The sequence below is a fragment of the Polypterus senegalus genome, chromosome 10 (genome assembly GCF_016835505.1).
Source record: "Polypterus senegalus isolate Bchr_013 chromosome 10, ASM1683550v1, whole genome shotgun sequence".
Lineage (NCBI taxonomy): Eukaryota > Metazoa > Chordata > Cladistia > Polypteriformes > Polypteridae > Polypterus > Polypterus senegalus.
The window spans coordinates 13,620,186-13,641,074 of NC_053163.1; the positions used below are offsets into that span (position 1 = coordinate 13,620,186).

The 20,889-nt window shown below is 39.5% G+C and overlaps 1 long non-coding RNA gene across 4 annotated transcripts in view; it reads right to left on the bottom strand.

The window, feature by feature from the left end:
• The window catches only part of LOC120536775, a 38,253-nt gene extending 24,685 nt beyond the window's left edge, over positions 1 to 13,568 (bottom strand). For 3 of the 4 annotated variants that reach the window (XR_005635199.1, XR_005635197.1, XR_005635198.1), the window contains exon 1: positions 13,097 to 13,342. This is a non-coding gene — a long non-coding RNA (uncharacterized LOC120536775). The other variant, XR_005635200.1, reaches the window with a different exon arrangement.
• Positions 13,569 to 20,889: the final 7,321 nt, after the last annotated feature.

Below are 20,889 nucleotides of genomic sequence, written 5' to 3' on the forward strand. Positions count from 1 at the left end.
GACGTCTGATAGAACGAGAACAATCAAGTAAAAAAAAGTTTCATTTCATTTTAAAACCCCACGTGATCCAGGCCAGGGAGCCTCTCCGAGCTAGCATAGGGGACAAGGCAGGAGCAAACACTGGACAGGGCGACCACACAAAGCACACACACTAAAACACATACTAAACACACACTAGGTCTAATTTAGTGTTTAGACAATGGGAGGAAAGCAGAGCAGCCAGAAGAAACCCATGCAGACAAAGGGAGAACATGTAAACTCCACACAGGGAGGACCGGGGATGCAAACCCTGATTTCCTTACTGTAAGGCAGCAGAGCTACCACGACCCAGGGATGGCCATAGGCATGTGCAAACTGTGCACCTGCACAGGGCTGCCAAATCAATATATATTGAATATAAAACAAAGAGAAAATAACGACACAGCTGACAGCAATGTGGCCGAAAAACATTGTGTTTCTTGTTAATCAGTACGCTGTATTTACTAATGTCGTTACAGTCGGAGCAGTAAGCTATATGTAGTATTATAACGTTCTGCCGTAATGAGAATATCATGGGCCGCCACTTGGTTTTCAAATTACGGACACGCACATATAGAAGTGAAGCTAGTCTTACAAATTAATGTTTCACTTACTGTGGTTTTAACAAAGTATTAGTGTTAGCGCAATAGTCATAGTGAATATCTGGTCGGATAAGGGACACAAGACATTCGCAAACCCATTTTAAGCAAAATGAAGAGATTTCGAGTACACGTATCTGGTTATTTGAAACCATAAGATACCATATTGACATTGGCGGGCAAAGGGGCCACAGATTCTTTCTCTGCCCAGGACCGCCACAAGCCTATAGCCACCCCTGCAATACCCCACCATACCACCTTACTTAAAAAGGATAGTCTAATATTTCCCCATTCTTTTTACATTATAAATACAATACTGCAGCTGACCTAAGCCTCTCCATTCAAGGTATTGTCTTATTTCCTTGTAGGTGAAGATAATGAGGCCTTCTATCTATCTTGGTAATCCAATCTGATAATCTGCCCTGCATTTCTATACATGAACTGAAGCATAGCAGTATGGAAACTCTCACTGGCAAAACCTGCACATAATTAAGTGTTTGTGTGTACTGCAGGAATGTTCATGCCACTCCATTTCATCAATTATATATATATATATATATATATATATATATATACACACACATACACACTCACCTAAAGGATTATTAGGAACAGCATACTAATACGGTGTTTGACCCCCTTTCACCTTCAAAACTGCCTTAATTCTACGTGGCATTGATTCAACAAGGTGCTGAAAGCATTCTTTAGAAAATGTTGGCCCATATTGATAGGATAGCATCTTGCAGTTGATGGAGATTTGTGGGATGCACATCCAGGGCACGAAGCTCCCATTCCACCACATCCCAAAGATGCTCTATTGGGTTGAGATCTGGTGACTGTGGGGCCATTTTAGTACAGTGAACTCATTGTCATGTTCAAGAAACCAATTTGAAATGATTCGAGCTTTGTGACATGGTGCATTATCCTGCTGGAAGTAGCCATCAGAGGATGGGTACATGGTGGTCATGAAGGGATGGACATGGTCAGAAACAATGCTCAGGTAGCCCGTGGCCTTTAAACGATGCCCAATTGGCACTAAGGGGCCTAAAATGTGCCAAGAAAACATCCCCCACACCATTACACCACCACCACCAGCCTGCACAGTGGTAACAAGGCATGATGGATCCATGTTCTCATTCTGTTTACGCCAAATTCTGACTCTACCATTTGAATGTCTCAACAGAAATCGAGACTCATCAGACCAGGCAACATTTTTCCAGTCTTCAACTGTCCAATTTTGGTGAGCTCATGCAAATTGTAGCCTCTTTTTCTTATTTGTAGTGGAGATGAGTGGTACCCGGTGGGGTCTTCTGCTGTTGTAGCCCATCCGCCTCAAGGTTGTGCGTGTTGTGGCTTCACAAATGCTTTGCTGCATACCTCGGTTGTAACGAGTGGTTATTTCAGTCAAAGTTGCTCTTCTATTAGCTTGAATCAGTCGGCCCATTCTCCTCTGACCTCTAGCATCAACAAGGCGTTTTAGCCACAGGACTGCCGCATACTGGATGTTTTTCCCTTTTCACACCATTCTTTGTAAACCCTAGAAATGGCTGTGCGTGAAAATCCCAGTAACTGAGCAGATTGTGAAATACTCAGACCGCCCGTCTGGCACCAACAACCATGCCACGCTCAAAATTGCTTAAATCACCTTTCTTTCCCATTCTGACATTCAGTTTGGAGTTCAGGAGATTGTCTTGACCAGGACCACACCCTAAATGCATTGAAGCAACTGCCATGTGATTGGTTGATTAGATAATTGCATTAATAAGAAATTGAACAGGTGTTCCTAATAATCCTTTAGGTGAGTGTGTGTATATATATATATATATATATATATATATATATATATATATATATATATACACACACACACACACACACATACAGTACATATATATACAATCTGATTATATGGGTGGTTACCTACCAGGTTGTGGTTGGTCTGAAAGTCGGCAGACATCTCCCAGGGGTGCTCTCTCAGTTGCGAGAAGCAGATCATAGAATGTTATATAGTTAACTGTCAAATACTGTAATGCAAAGAGTTCGCAACACATGTTTCGCCCTATTTTGAGCTCATCGGGCGTAAACACTCCAATGCACCCCTCATTGGGGATCAAACTTCGGACGTCAGACTAACGCACTTCGATTATGACATTGTCAGAAAAAAAATACACTTCCAATTCCACATCCAGCCCATACCCTCCCAAAACATTTTTTTTTTTAATCCTTTCTTTAGTCGATATAAATTGGAAGGCTAACTAGATCACAGCCGGAGTTTTGCAGTAGCTCGCGTGTTTAATCGTGCATGCGGGATGACCAGTGTGTTAAGAAAAGAGATCTCAGACTGGCCTGTATGTCAATCAAGTGGCAAATGCCATAGGGAGGATATATGACAGACTAACGCTTAAAAAAATTTTTTTGAATGCAACGCGATCTACCTGCACTACCATTGCCATCTACAGGTCGATCACAATCAATGCATTGGGCACCCCGTATTAGAGCCTAGCTGTGTGACGGCAGATAGCTTTCACATTTATTCGTGAATTGTTCAGTGCCAATCTGGGGTGGCTCAGCCATTTCACAGTTAAGACCTCCTCTAACAATGCTACTCTCCTGTTGGGTTCTGGTATGATTCTTCTCCAGTAGTCTAACCTGTTGGCCATTGTCTTAATAAGTATACCCCTTTTCATGGCTAGATATCAAATTTATGGGATACAAAATTTACTGCTTGTAATCCTTTTGGATGTAAACTCTGCACTCCTGCTTGAAGTAAATAATTTAAAACACCATATCCATGGCTCCCTGATGATATCAAGAAGGACCCTGTGCAGTCTCTCACAGTAAGGTGGTGGAATGGATTTCTATCCAGCCAGGCAAATGATCCCAAGACAGGTTATTAAGGCTGGAGTTACCTACACCGTAAATGCAGAAGGACCATCCATATGTAATTCTTTGCCGTTATCTTTAGCAGCTTTTTATCACCTCATCTTTTTAGGTTACACAATCATGGCATTTCAGCCTTCATTTGTGAAGAACACTATTTCTTTAGATCTACAGTATGTTCCTACCCTCACGTATGGTCATGAGCTAAAGAACGAGATTGCGAATACAAGCAGATGAAATGAGTTTTCTCCGCAGGGTGTCTGGGCTTTCCCTTAAAGATGAGAAGCTCAGTCATCCGGGAGGGGCTCAGAGTAGAGCCGCTGCTCCTCCGCATTGAGAGGAGTCAGATGAGGTGGCTAGGGTATCTGATCAGGGTGCCTCCTGGATGCCACCCTGGTGAGGTGTTCTGGGCATATCTAACTGGGAGAAGGCCCCGGGGAAGACCCAGAACACGCTGGGTGGACTATTTCTCTCAGCTGGCCTGGGAACGCCTTGGGATTGCCCCAGAAGAGCAAGAAGAAGTGGCCGGGGAGAGGGAAGTATCTCTGCTCAAGCTGCTGCCCCCACGACCCGATCTCGGATAAGCGGAAGAGGATGGATGGATGGACTATTAATTTAGCTCTAAGCCAAACAGAAACTAGATTGGAAGTACTAGATTAGAAATTTTCTAATAAGATGAAAATGTTGAAAGGTTGTTCCATTATCCTCAGTTTTGTCAGCAGTCTCATTGTTCCTCTCTTTATAATTCAATATTTACCAATGCGTGATTCAGCCAGAAACAAACTGTTGCTTTCAATTAGATTCTAGAAGCATTAAAGCAAATAGAAATGTTGGCAAAGGTTGAAACAAAAACAAATCATTTACTCAGACTGTAAAAAAAAAGAAGGATTGCTTTGTTTGAGTTGAAAAACTGAGCTAAATTGGGTTAAATGAGTCACCCACATAAATTCCAAACTTTAGTCAAGTTTCGCTTATGACAAAACAAAATATTTCAAAGATGCGTTGTTATCTCACGAGCAATAACACCATGCAGAAACTGCCTTTAAAGCTGAAAGATTTCAGCAATATAAAAACAATATTTAAATAAAAAAAGATTACAGTCTGTGAGACTCAAGGACTGTGTGAGCAACACTGGAGCACCTCAAGGAAAAGGCGCTGTCTGCTTTACTCTTCACTCTGTACACCTCCAACTATAAATACAACACCAGGTCAAGTCACTTGTGCTAATTCTCAAATGATTTGCACTTATGGGGACTATTGTTGAGGGGGATGAGACAGCGGAGAGGAGCCATGGGGAGAACTTTGCTTCTTGGTGCAAAGAGAATTATCTGCATCTCAACATCAGCAAAACCAAGGAACTGAGAATTGACGTTTGCTGCACCAAAGAGCCTTCATGTCCCATCACTATACAAGGAATGAATATAGAGGTGGTCCGTCCACATCAATGATAGGTAGGACTAGTCTCAGAATGAGGAGTGACTATAAAAGAAACAGCACCTTTTCCTTACGAGACTGCGTTTCTTTAATGTGTGAAGGAACATCTTTCACATCTTCTGTAAGTCTGTGATGGCCACTGTGGTGTGCTGGGCTGGTAGCATCACTTCAAGAGAGGCCCACTGAATCAACAGGATAATTAAAAGGGCAATTTTAGTTTTGGGACACACTTTGGCCCACCTGGAGGTCATAGCAAAGGAGAGAATGAGGACAAAACTGAGTGCCATTATGAACAATGCTGCTCATCCTCTCTCACACTCCAACACTGAGGACTTTCAGCCAACAAATTATTCAGAAGTGTGTCGAGAAACACTACTGGGACTCCCTTATACCATTTTTCTTGCTTTACAGCCATTCCAGCATGTGTCGAGACCTAAGTGTGTGTGTGCATTTACTTACTTATCTACCTGTTTATGTATTTATTTATTTAAAAAGCTTCTATAAAAAGCCAAATTTCACCCTTGGGGTCAAATAAAGTTCTATCTACCTAAAAGCATCCAGGACTTCAAAAGACTTGACTCACAAGAACAGAACTACTCCCATGGTTACTACTCCTGCTTTTACACTACAGGACTTTGCTTCCAGATATTTAGTTAGACTTGTTTATTAACTAGAGTACGTATGTGCTTTCTCACTTTAAAATTAAATCAGCGTCACACAATACAAATTTTCTATGCATGTTCAGATCTAGACTTCATTGACATAATCTTAAGAGAGTTGTTGAGAGTCATGAAGCACACCCATGCCCACCAGTCCTGTAGTTTGAAATTCCACAAGTGACTCAATCATAGCGGCAGGTGGGGGGCTCCTGTGTATGTTGTCAAGCGATGAGTGCTTAGCCAAAAGTACAAAGTATGCAACACAGCTGCAAGGAAATAAAGAAGAAAAAAAAAAAAAACAGGCGTTTTGGACTACGCAAACAGAAGAGGGACTCATTTGTCCAATATCTTGTGTTTTTTGTACCACGACAGAATGTAAAAAGTGGGGCTGAGACTGCTGTGGAACTCGACATATTGGGTAAATGATTATACAGTCATATTAGCATATTAAATGGCTGTACAAATTGAAGTTGGCTCATGACACTCTGAAAATCTGAAACAATATTGAAAAGTTGTTAGCGGGTCATGTAATTCTTCACAATTCCTTGCCAGGTAATCCGACCTGCTCAGTATATGTGTGTGTGTATATATATATATATATATATATATATATATATACATACATACATACAGTACAGGCCAAAAGTTTGGACACACCTCCTCATTCAATGTGTTTTCTTTATTTTCATGACCATTTACAGCACTCCATCACTCTCCTTCTTGGTCAAATAGCCCTTTCAGGTTAGGTGGATTATCAACACTAAACTGATTCCTAGTGTGTTTTTGTGGGTAGTTGTGTATTAGCCCTGCGATTGGCTGGCACCCTGTTCAAATTTGTTTCAGCCTTGTGCCCTATGCTAGCTGGAACAGGCTTCAGCTCGAAACCATGACCTTGGTGTGGATTAAGCAGGTTAGACAATTTCATGATGATGATTAAGATTACATGTTAAAAGTCATGAATCATGACCACAGTTTCAACTATGTCTGAAACAAAATGAATAACCCATTTGAAGAACTCACCTGGGGTCAAGGGAGGGGCATTAGTGAATTAGTCATGTTGGATCATAAGAACCAACATCTGACTCTTGTTATGACTCAAATGAGAAAGATTGCTCCAAATTGCACCATCTTAATACTGAGGCAGGCTAGATAGTCTACCCAGGGAGGAAAAAACAATACAAGGCAGCAGAAACAATCTGGCAGAGCCAATAAATACTTTTATTATCAAAAGCTTACTTTCTGTTTGAAAATGTATTCTCCTTGTCGAGCTGAATGTCACTTAACAGTGGCAGACTGAACCAGTTATACAAAAGCGCCCTCTGGTGGCCACTAATGAAAAAGATGCAAGAATTGTCTTGAACATCCTGCGTGATTTCTGATTGTTCATCTATGAATCCTTTTATTCTCTGAACCTGATAAGTCCTGAATTTCAAACTCAAATATAAATCAGGTTATTGTAGATTCCCAGTTAATCAAGCAGAACTTCGGGAAAGTCCGCTTATTATATATCATAAGAAAAAGGAAAAAGCACTGCATAACTTGGAAACTATTAACAAAAGCTGCTTTCACATTGCATATAAAAGGTTAGTCTAAAGGTTTATTTCACAATTAGTTGTGAGAATTTCAGACTATAAAAAAGGGAAGTGTAAATCTAGTTCTTCTTTTTTCTGAATAGACAGTCTCTGGTTTAAATAAAGGTACAACGATTAGTCCTGCAGGTGAACATTCACAGAACAATAAAAAAAAAAAACAGAAAGGGGGAACATGAGGTGAAAACCTAGTAATGCAACTGGGTGAAGACATGACAAGACAGTGCAGGTGGTTTACTTAGGATTATCCTCTTGTAGGTTTTGTGTCAATCATAAAACTGAAATAAATGCTTTTGAAGAAGGTCCAAAAATCTCACAAGAAATTTGGGCCTAACTCTGACAACTCAGAAAATATTGAAATCAATCAGAAGAAAAAAAAAAGTTGACACTAAAGGTATTGTCTGTAGACCACAGAGACTTGATGGCGTGAGACGAGAAGAGGAAAACAATGCAGATTTTAAGGTCTAAAAGGGAATAGAGGCCTCCACAGTTCTTAACTGAAGGAAGTTTATAACGATCAAGACTCTTCCCAGTCAAACTGAGCAAAAGGGGTAGAAGGGCTTTAGTCAGGATGGGGACGAAGAACTTGAAGGGAACTCTGACAGAACTCCCAACGGTTCTCTATATGCTAACAGAAGAACCTGCAGGATAGACAAGCGTCTCTGGAACACCACACTAATGGGGTCTTTATTTTAGAGTAGGCAGATGACGGCACATTTGGTTTTCCAAAAGTAACCTAAAGGACTGTTATGAAAAGACAAAGATTGAACACTTTGGCTTAAAAGGCAAGCATTACATCTTTAGGAAACCAAGCACCACAAACCAACAGGCCACGTCACAGCATGCATATGTCAACATTATGGTGTGGTGGTGTGAAAGACACAGTAAAAGGCAAATGATGGCTCAAGTGGACTTTTCCCATACGAAACCTAAAGGACTGGTGTGATGAAACAAAGATTGGACTCGTTGCTTAAATGGAAAGCATTACATCTTGAGGGAACCAAACACCATGTCCCAACAAGCCAAGCTGAAGCACACATATTATGGTGTGATGGTGTTTGTCAGCAGCAGAGAGGCTTGTCTAAAAGATCATGGGAAAGGTGAACAAATCAATTTAAAGAGAAACCTTTGAAGAAAATCCCTCTTAGCAGTGCTGAAGACCTCACACACACACTGTAAAAGAGGAGTGGAGCGGAGAGAGTACAGGAGTCAGGAGGAGAACTTGGTTCAGAAAGAACTGTCTGCAGCTTAACAGCAAAAAAACCAAAGAACTGATTTTTGACCTTCATTGTACTTAAGGGCCTCTGTGTCCAGTCAATCTTCAGGAAGTGGATGGAAGTACATGCAAGTCCACATCAATGACATACTGAATTGGTCTCATAACACAGAGGATCTATACAAGAGAGGGCAGAGCAGACTTTTTCTTGAGAGACTGCTTTCCTTTAATGTGGAGAGGGTCATCCTTTACATCTTCTATAACTCTGTGATGGCCACTGGGATTTTCTACACTGTGGTGTGCTGTGTTGGTAACATCATGTCAGGAGAGGCCCACTAAATCAACAAGCTAATTAAAAAGGAAGGCTCAATAATGGGACACACTCTGGATCCCCTGGAGTTCATCAGGAGGAGAGAATGAAGACAAAATTGAGTGCCATTATGAACACTGCTGTATGTCCTCTCTCTGACATACCAACAATGAGGACTTTCAGTCAACAACTGGTTCAACACAAGTGTGTCAAGAAACGTGATGGGGACTCCTTTATGCCAACAGCAATACAACTGTATAGCACCTCACTGGGAGTGGGACTGCCAAGTCAGACATTTTCTTTCTCTTTATTCATTCTGGTGTATATTTGAAAGGGGGTTTGTGCTTGTCATAATCTTCTTCTTCTTCCGGCTGCTCCCATTATGGGTTGTCACAGCAGATCACCTTTTTCCACATATTCGTGTCCTCTGCATCTTGCCCATCACCTGCATGTCCTCTTTCACCATATCCATAAATCTTCTCTTAGGCCTTCCTCTTACCTGGCCGCTCTATCTTTAACATCCTTCTCCCAATATACTCAGCATCTCTTCTATGCACATGTTCAAACCAATGCAATCTCGCCTCTCTGACTTTGTCTCCAAACTTTCCAACTTGAGGTGACCCTCTGATGTCCTCATTTCTAATCCTGTCCATCCTCGTCACACCCAATTCAAATCTTAGCATCTTTAACTCTGCCACCTCCAGCTCTGTCTCCTGTGTTTCTGGTCAGTGTCACCGTCTCCAGCCCATATAACATAGCTGGTCTCACTACCGTTCTGTAGACCTTTCCTTTCACTCTTGCTGATACCCGTCTGTCACAAATCACTCCCGACACTCTTCTCCACCCACTCCACCCTGCCTGTACTCTATTTTTCACCTCTTTTCCACACACCCCGTTACTCCTCCACCCTCGCCAACTCTACTCCCTGCATCTTCACCATTCCACTCTCATTTACACACATGTATTCTGTCTTGTTTCTACTGACCTTCATTCCTCTCCTCTCTAGAGCAGATCTCCACCGCTCCAGGGTCTCCTCAACCTGCTCCCTACTATCACTACAGATCACAATGTCATCAGCAAACATCATAGTCCACGGGGACTCCTGTCTAATCTCATCTGTCAACCTGTCCATCACCATTGCAAATAAGAAAGGGCTTTAAAGCCGATCCCTGATGTAATCTCACCTCCACCTTTAATGCATCCGCCATTCCTAACACAGACCTCACCACGGTCACCCTTCCCTAGTACATATCCTGTACAACTCTTATGTACTTCTCTGCCACTCCCGACTTCCTCATACAATACCACAGCTCCTCTCAAGACACCCTGTCATATGCTTTCTCCAGGTCCACAAAGATGCAATGCACCTCCTCCTGACCTTCTCTATACTTCACCATCAACACACTCAGAGCAAACATCGCATGTGTGGTGCTTGTTCTTGGCATGAAACCATCCTGCTGCTTGCTAATCATCAACTCCTTTCTTAACTGAGCTTGCACTACTCTTTTCCATAACTTCATGCTGGGGCTCATCGATTTTATCCCATTGTAGTTACTACACCTTTGCACATCTCCCTTATTCTTAAAAATCAATATCAGTATACTTTCCACTCCACAGGCATCCTCTCACTTTCCAAGATTCTATTAAACAATCTATTGAAAAACTCTACTACTATCTCTCTTAAACACCTCCATCCTTCCACAGGTATATCATCTGGACCAACAACCTTTCCACTCTTCTTTGCTGTCCTTACTTCCTCCTTGCTAACCCGTTGCCCTTCCTGATCACTATCTCTACATCATCCAACCATCTCTCTGTCATTCTCTTCATTCATCAGCCTGTCAAGGTACTCTTTCCATCTGCTCAACACACTCTCCTCACTTGTGAGTATGTTTCCATGTTTATCCTATGTCAACCTAACCTGCTGCACATTTTTCCCAACTCGGTTCTTCTCTCTAGCCAATTGGTCCTTTCCTCTCTCCTTAGTGTTCAAACTCTCATACAACTCATCATACACCTTCTCTTTAACTTTCTCTTCACCTTGCGACTTATCTCCTTGTACTCTTGTCTACTTTCTGCATCTCTCCGACTATCCCACTTCTTCTCCATCCTCTTCTTCTGTATACTCTCCTGTACTTCCCCATTCCACCACCAGGTTTCCTTTTCCACCTTCCTCTGTCCAGATGTCACGCCAAACACCCTTGTTGCTATCACCCTTACTACTTCTGCTGTAGTTGCCCAGCTGTCTGGTAACTCTTCACTGCCATCAAGTGCCTTTCTTATCTACACCCTAAACTCAACCTGGTAGTCTTCCTTTTTCAACTTCCACCATTTGATTGTTGGCTCTGCCCCTCACTCTACTCCTTTTCTTGATCTCCAACATTATCCTACAGACCACCATACTATGCTGCCTAACTACACTTTCCCCTGCCACCACTTTTCAGTGTTCAATCTTCTTCAGATTGACTCTTCTGCATAGGATATCATCTACCTGTGTGCCTCTTCCTCCACTCTTGTACGTAACCCTATGCTCCTCCCCCTTCTCAAAAGGCGTACTCACCACAGCCATGTCCATCCTTTTCGCAAAATCCACAATCATCTGACCATCATTTCTCTCCTTGACACCATACCTGCCCATCACTTCCTCATCTCCTCTGTTCCCTTCACCAATGTGAAACATGTCCATTGAAATCTGCTCCGATCACCACTTTCTGTCCCTTGGGTACACGGTCCATCACTTCATCCAACTCACTCTAAAAATCTTCTCTCTCATCCATCGCACACCCAACTTGTGGTGCATATGCACTAACAAACATTCATCATCACACCTACAATTTCCAACTTTGTAGTCATTACACTATCTGACACTCTTTTCTCCTCCGAAACACTTTTGATATACTGCTCCTTCAGAATAACTCCTACCCCATTTCTCCTCCCATCCACACCATGATAGAACAATTTGAATCCACCTGGCTTTAATTCCCTTACATTTAGTCTCTTGCAGGCACAATATATCAACCTTCCTTCTCTCCATCATATCTGTAAACTCTCTCCCCTTACCAGTCATATTGCCAACATTCAAAGTTCTTGCCCTCAGTTCCACTCTCTTTACCTTCCTCCAGACACGTGTCCCCCTCTTCTTCTAATTATTTGGCCCAATTTCTGCCAGTACCCTGTTGGCTAACAGTACTAGCTAAATGTACAGCTGTAACAATTACACAATGTTCTTTTTGAAGAAGGTTAAAGAAACTATCCATTTGAGAATCATCCTTTTTTTTTGTTTGCCTTCTCTTTTCTGCTTTAATCCCAGGTGCCATCTTCAGTTAAATTTGAGAAGCACACTGTTCATAGTCTGCAACCAATTATGAATTCTGCTTTTTCCAACAGATTACCAAGAGCAGCATAACCAGTCCATCTCTGGAATACTCAAGCAAATTCATCCACACACACACATACATACATGCCTGTGAGTTGAAAGAGAAGAACACAGAATAAAATAACAGCGACTCATGGAGATGCTTCATACTCCCGATGACAGAAGCAGCAACCAAAATATAAAGCGAGGTCTGCAGCAGCACCAAAATATAAAGCGAGGTCTGCAGCAGCAACACTAACCACAATGATTGATGCTAATAACAAACAATGTGATGCATGACACTGAGTGTCTGTTTCAAGTTACACTTCATAGCCTGAGAAGCAAGCATATTGTGGAAATAAAGAACAGCAGAAGAGTTTAGATTTGCACAAAAGATAACTGCTACTTAGTGTATAAATACAATAAATTATGGAAAGGAGCTATATAAATGAGAAATATTATGAAGTCTAAACAGACCTCATGAAGAACCAACAAAAATGGCAAAGAGAAGGTGTAGAATGTTCAGAAACTGTAGGACACCAAGTTGAGTAAGTATTTACACAAACGTTAAAACTTTAACAGCTATATCAGACATGTTTAAAATAAATTAAACCGGAGCACCAAGATTCGATCAGACACTTAAAATGCTGTAACACTCTGAGGCGGTTTCGACGTGAAATATTAAGGCCACGGTAATAAAGTGACTTTTGCTTTCTATTTAATAAAATGGAATTATCATGGCGTTAGAGAGTAGGAAAGTGCTTCATGTTCTTCGAAATACTATCGCTATTATTAAAATGCATAATACGCCGTCAGTCATATTCTCATGTTATTATAAAATCGTTTATTTAGGTTTGCTGTTTGATCGCCAATGTCATAGTCTAAAACTCTTAATACTACATGTCTCACGTGCATACTATACAGTATAGTACAACAAATACGTCGAAATCCGTCATATACTTTCAAATGTTTAACACTGCGAAAACATATAAGCATAGTTAAAAGGCCATCAGATTTTTCGAGTTCTGATTCATACCTGGTGCATCTCTTGAAAGTTTCCTTCACGTGATGGGTCATTCAAACTGGTTACACCTGTCTCGAGGATTTGTTTTCTCGTCTGGTAGTTTCTCAGGGTCATTTTTTAGTCTTGCTAAATACTATGCAATATTACACGGCAACTTACATAAAACTATTATTCAGAAATTATATTATATAAGTTTCTCCGTTTCCGAAAACAGTTTCATCACGGTAGAATTCCCCACCTCAACCTTTTGACGGAAGAGCTCACCTGATCTCTGCCGGTGGATGGGTGGGTGGGGCTCAGGAAGTGGGCGTGTCATTGAGCCTGCTTGAAATGCGACAACTCTATTAGGATGAAATCGACCTCAATAGTCTTTTGCTGCCATCTACAGGATAAGGATGGTCTTCCATTACTAGCTTCTTTATGCGCTTCCCCTCCACAGTTTTTAATTTGAAATGCTCGCTTACTCAAATTGTCCAAATTTTTTTACATTCAAAATAAAAAGGTTCAAACACTTCCCTTGATGTACTAAGACAGGGATCTCTTCCAGTTAAAACACTTCATACGAGTAAAACTGCCTTTAAAAAATGACATGCTAGCCTTTCATTTACAATTCAGTTATTTTACCCAAACCCACGAATTTCTTCAATGCAATTGTCCGATATGGGAATTAGCAGCAGAACGAGCACTGGACAAAACCTAAATCATACAGCACCCTCATGTACGCATAATCTCTCAATTCCTATTCTCATTTACAGCATAGGCCTGTTTCTGAGTTGCGCAAATAAAAGTGACAAGCAGCATTTTTCCAAAGTACACTTTATTCCAGAGTCATAGGGGAAAAGAAATGTAAATAAAAAATAAAAGCACGAAGAAAAATTTAGATCTTCAGCAACAAATTTACCCAGTCTCTGTCTCATCTGATTCAATAAACTCAAAGATGTCTTCTTCAGGGCTGCTGTCACGCTGAGGCTCAGGGATGCTGCCTTCCATTATTACCATAACATATTGTTTCAAACCAGTTTTGTTAACCTTGACTTGCAAGTATGGAATGTTTTTTTGATTTTAATAAAATAAAATTTTAATAAAAAATAAAAAAAAAATAGTTCTGATTGTAAAAAAGTATGTTTTCATTGTAAGCAAATTATCTCTAGAAAACGACAGCACAGCTTTCTTCACATCTGTCACAATAGAAACCAAATACACAGTACAAACATATACTGTATAAATACACATTCTGTCACACACACACAAACAACAGGCAATAGCCACTTTATTATGTACTCCTAAATAATTCCAGGAAGAACCCCCTTCACTTTTGCCCCAGAATACCTGTAATGTAAGTTATGCTTTTAACAAGGTACAGAAAAACATTCCTTACAGATTTGATCCATACTAAGTTCCTGTGTGGTCTCCTTCTACTTCTCCCTCAAATGTGGGACTGTGCAAGTCATGGTAGTAAACTGAAATAATTGTCATGTTAGTGGAATCAGCTAGAGAAGGTGCATGCTTTAAGATATTGAGAATTATCCAGTTGCAAATATCCATTTAGAAAATGGTGGACTGTAGCAATATAGTGTAGGACAGGGGTGGCGAACTCCAGGCCTTGAGTGCCACATTCTTACCATCTTCTTAATTAGTGACCAGTTTTTGCTGCGGATTACTTCTTTTAATTAACTTGACTAAGGCCCCATAGTTGTCTCTTTTTCTTTAACTAGCAACCAAACAATAATGAGACACAAAACAAGCCACCACATGACCAGCTCCACTGTGCCCATCACACAATATCTGAGATTAAAGGGAGGTGATGGTCTTGGTAAAGTTGATCTCTCAGGTCACCCAAACATTTTGATGGTGCTCTTAGAAAGAACAGAAAAACAACAGTTTTCAAAACGTGTGCTGTGGCAGAATGAGAGCAGCAACAAGCTGTGGAATTAAATAACGGGTTTAATTAACAGCAAGAATTGGCTTCTCATTAAGAAAGTGATTGGAGTGAAATCGTTGGAGTTTGAAGTCCCAGTTTAGTCGGTCATCTGTTAGCTCGTTTCACATCTCATTTCTGCTTGGCTGTCATTTAATGAAGACAAGAATCAATTCAGAGGGCTGAACTCTTCTAACAGGGCTATTAAAGTGATATTCTATTGTGACCTTCTGATAAGCATCTTGATAACATACCAAGACAAATAGGTATTCGAAAAAAGTAGGCATACTGACTTGTCTTCTCTCAGTTGTAAGAACATTTGTGTTCTTATATAAATATAAAATATTGGGAGGACTGTATGTAGCAAAATATGGTAAAAACCTGAAAAGAAGAAAATCATAGCCCCCCACCCCTTTCCATGCTCCTACTAACATCATTCTGAAAGTTCAATTTTATATTATTTCACAAGTTAACTCCCCCTCATGCTTTATCCAGACTTGGGACTGGCTCCTACTACAGTTCTGACACATCTTCTCTCCGTGTGCGTTCATGATGGTTCACGTTCTTCATGTGTAGTTTGGAGGTGCATTTATGAGCTTTTCCATCTACATGAAACAAAGAACAAATACTTGAGAGAACGTAACATATGACAAAAATATAAAATCCAGATCTTGTTAAACTCAAAGTCATATACATATACATATACATATACATATACATATACATCATACCCTGTTGCTAACACACTGCAATTATCAAAGAATAGAACATGAAATTAACCTCTTTTTGCCTAATTTTATTTACAATTATATAAAAGAAGAAATTATGTGTGTTTTTGCTGTCAAGCAGATGCTAAATTAAGAGGAGATTGTTAATCTGAATATTGCACTCAAGCAAACAATAAGATGGTACGTATTTTTATCTGAGCACAACTTTCCTCAAATTTGGGCAAGTTCTCGAAATTAGCAGCCAAAATCCACGTGCACGGCCATGCCAACACTTGGATGTAGTTTCCACTATGACTGCTAGATGACGTGACCAGTGCTTCCAATACGATCTTTGGTATGTATCGAATACGCCATCGACTGGCACTGGCAGGATACATACGCCACCTCAGCTGCATTCACCACCTCAGCTGCATTCACGCCGGAAGTGGTTTGAAGCGATTTCACGACAATCATCTACAAGGGGTTAAGTCACAGGACAGGTTTCTTGGATGCTTTTCAGCAGTGAAAAGAGATTTTGAGAAATGGTTATATGCATCCTTTCGTTCTTGTTCATTTGAAACAAGAATAAAACTGGACTTCAGGTGGGAGGCTGCACATGAGCAGTTTTATTTGGGGAATGGCACAGGAAGTGTCAAGGAGGTAGGTGTGTGTGTGTGTGTGTGCATGTCAGGAGCTTCAGAGGGACAACAAGAGAGAGACTTGTAAAGACACGCTTTCTCGTGAAATGTTTTCCATCCTGAATTAAGCAGACCAGAAATGAGCTAAACAGAAAGCATCAAAAGTAACTACAAGTTTATTTGAAGCCTGAAACTACACATCTAGCACTGCCAGGTTGTAAGAAATTGATTACTTGCCAACATTCACAACTGTAGTTTATTTAATCCTTGGAGTATATTGCCTATAATACATAATAAGTAAAAGTGTAACTCTTTCTTTTGCCTGCTCTTTTACTCTAAAGTTGCCTGGGGTTTTAGTTGCAAAAGGCAAGAGGGGCAGGAAGCACTGAACTACAGTAACTGAAAGAGTTTCAGGTGTGTGGGATTTAAGGCATTTTGGTAAAGTCTACATAATAAAGAGTATAAAAATAGGACCACCCAGGACTAACATCACAAAAGAGAATGAACTGAATTGAACGAATATGCTGTTTACTGTAATACCCCTTTATAATTTTCATTAACTATGATGGTAATGACAGATTACTATAGACAGTTAATGTAATGACTTCAGTATTTATCACATGGACTTACCTAATGGATAATGTACATCAAAATAAACACCCAGAACCATAAACTAATGATTCCTGTGTGACTGGACTTAGCACCTATAAAATGACAACCAACAACAACCTGTCATTATCCATACTAATAAATTACACTTATAGAGAAACAAATGTGAATTATGATATAAGACCAGTTGGACAGCAAAAACACCAATTGTAAATATCAGAACAATGACTATAGCAAAAAATGAATATACTGCAATGGTACAAGGGATGTTCAAAACATTTCCATACTTTTTTAAACTCTATTTATTAATAATTTCAAAAACAAATGACATCCCTTTTCTTCATAGTCATCTTCATTTGTGATGCAATTTTCCCAGCGTCGTACCAACTTTTTAACGCCATCAGCAAAAAAATGTTTTTGTCTTCACTGTTTCCAATAAATATAAAAGTGTGGAAACTTTTTGAATGTTCCTCGTATATAAAAAAAAATGTCAACAGAGTACATTCAAGCATCGTACCATCGGCAGAAGCTAAAGTTATCAACTATCTGTTGCCGTGGTTCCTAAATCTTACGAGTGCGCTCATACAGAGCTATTCTTGAGTTAACAAGAAACTCTTCATGGAACCAACTGTGCCACTCGATTGGTCGACAAGACTTACACAAGCGAAACGTCTCCGGCTAAGTCACGATTTCATAAGCTCGGTTTGAAGAATGAGGCCCGTACCAGTTTAGTGGAGTAAGTAGTGGCAGCTCGACTAGAAACATAACCTCAGAGAAATGTTCAGGGATTTTTTAAGCATACGCTGTGCTACTTATTTCTAATTTATATACGAGGGACATTCAAGAAGTTTCTGCACTCTTTATTAACTCTATTTATGAAGAATTTCAAAAACAAATGACATCCTTTTTCTATTGTTACCTTCATTTGTGATGCAATTTTCCCAGCGTTGTACCAACATTTTGAGGCCCAATCACTACTCCTCCTGCCTTCACCGTTTCCAATGAAAATATAAAAGTGTGGGATCTTTATGAACATCCCTCGTATAAATAGTAAGCTACTCAGTGGTAGATAAGAAAGAATGGTGGTTATTTACCATGTGCTCTGCAGTCGTTCTGCTCAGGTCGCAGAATAGATTCTGTAAAGCAAACAAATTCAGAATTACTATTTAATGATTATTCATCTGCATTCAAAAAAGAATCTAATTAATTGAAAACGTAAGTCTGTATGATAATACTGTAATCAAAAAGTTCACTAAAACAGCAAGAATGCAAAAAAAAAAAAAGTGTTATAAAATTAAAAGTAAATAAGACATTCTGTATAATTTAAGTTACTTGAAGTAAATGGTTGGAAATTGATAAACTAATGTAAATAACATCTAAACGGTACAAATGTTCAAAGATTGCTTAAAGTGGAGCAATAGATATAAAGAATTTAATTTAGGAAACATAGAAGTGGAAAACTACAGTATGTTTAAAATGCTACGGAAGTAAACATGCTGTAGGAAAACACGAGGAAAGACCATTAGTGTGTTTACAGGAAAAGTTCACATTTTTTTTCAGATGTATAACACTCATTAAAATAGGAACCTTTTTTTTTTGTCTTCTATTTCACAATATATTCTTAACAATGCAGGGATTTCCTTTCTTTAAAAAATAAACTATATATTATTAAATACTTGTATTTAAAGTTTTTGAGTTGCTTGGTTTTAATTTTAGAGGAACGAAGAATAGGAATATTAACATTTAGAAGAAAGTCAGAGTATAGGTTTACCTGTCACTTCAAGGTTGATTGTTCCTGTTTTTTTGCCGCAGTCACTGAAGACCGTACATGTGTAGATCCCTGCATCTGCTGTTTGAATACTTCTAATCTCCAAGCACAACTCTCCATTTTCTTCATTGTGCTTAATGCGGGAGAGGTCTATTAGATTTTTCTGCCCATTAGTGATTCTTTCATTTACAATTAAGCTATCATCCTTCAGCCATCGGATCCAACGTCCTTGGAAACTGCTGTTGTTGTTCATGTTACAGCAAAGCAGGACGGTTCTGTTCACTTCTGTCTTTTGGAACTCTGGCTGGCATAACAGATCCAAACCACCTTATAAAAATGTAAAAGATAAGTAAAATAAATTATAAAGCATTAATATTCTGAGTTACTGTGAATGTTAACATATATGAATGTTATATGAATGTTAATGAAGTTCTTACCAAGTTTAAAACAGTAAATGAGGCTCCAAAGAAAAAGAAGTTTAAAAGACACTGTCCTGTAAACAGACATGAACATATTAAAGCAAATATAAAATCACCCAATAATTTGAATGAAAACAGACATTAAAGGTACGCATTTCTCATTTAGGAGGTAGTTAGAGCTGCATAAAACACATTCAACTAGGACCTCAGCTCTGAAGGGAACATACTGAGAAATAAAATCAGACATCTTGGCTGAGGCAGCAGGATATTAGCTGTTCCAAAGTACTTTTAAAGAGTTTTAACGTTTATTTTAAAATTACTTTTAAAGTAATGTGTTAATAAATTGATCATTTATTACTGCAAATTTCAGTCAATTTCATTGACAATTCCATGATTTACAACAATATTTTGCAGAGTCAACCATCCCAGAGTCCTCCTTGGTGTGACATTGTGCATATTGGGTAGAAAAGAATCTCCCCTTTGAAAATATTCACATTTTGTTGCTTTACAGCCTAAAATGAACATACATGTTTTAACAGTAAAACAGAACCACTCATAGCCATCAGAAACATTGTGGGCCCCTATGCCCCTGTGGCTCATGGTCACTGCCCATTTTGCCCAATCATTAAGACAGCCCTGGTCACAAGGGTACTAAGAGGTTAATGGCAACTCTGGAGGAGCTACAGGACTTTATGTCACAGAGTGGTCATTATGTGCTTGTGACACTCCACAAATGTGACTTGGGATGGCTGCAAGAAAAAAAGCCGGTCATCGAGAAAGGCTACATTAAGTCTCATTTGAGCTTTTCCAAAACATACCTTGAAGATTTGGAGGCCATTGTCATATGAGGCCAAAATCAAACTATATGGCCTCAACACCAAGTGGTACACCTGGTGGAAATACAGCACACCATCCAAAGAACACACCATACCTACAGTAAAGCATGGAGGTGGTAGCACCCTGTTGTGGGGCTGTTTTTCTGCAGTAAGACTGGGGCACTTGTCATGGCAGAAAGAAAAATGAAGAGTCAAAATACCATCACATTCTTGTTTGAAGTTGGAAAGTAGGTTTACTTTTCAACAGAATAAAGAGCACACTGAAAATTGGCCAGACAGTAGCTGAAGGAGAAAAGAAAACTATTTGATGGCCTAGTCAGATCCAAGATTTAAACTTGATTGAAAATCTGGGGAATGATTTAAAGTTTGCAGTACATCAATACCATCCAGTTTGACTGAGTTTGAACAGTTCCAAAAGATGAGTGCACATCTAGACTGAGCAATATTTACCCAAAGTTCAGAGAGAAATATTCCAACTAACTCAAGGCTGCAAATAAAGCAAAAAGTGATTCAATAAAGCATACTGACATTTAATGGGGTGGGGTATGATCCTTTATCAATTCAAACTCTCTTTTTTATGAATATATCTTTGACTTGGATGTTATAGGGTGCATTGATAATAAAGATCTTAGAACAAAAATTTAGTTCTAATCTCTGGATACCCTAGAATGTCTTTTTATTTATTTTATTATTCTTGGACTAGGGATTAGGCTTCTTCGGCAATAAAATAGCCATTACTCCGAGAGGGCCTGTCTTTTAATAATAAATAATGATTATTTTGAATTGTCCTTACATGCTAAGGAACTACTACTAATGACAGTTACCTGAAGTCTTGTAAAGAGATCCAAGGTAAAATGAAAAGATAACAAATGCATGCAAGAAATAGCAAGCTGTAGATCAGGGGTGCCCA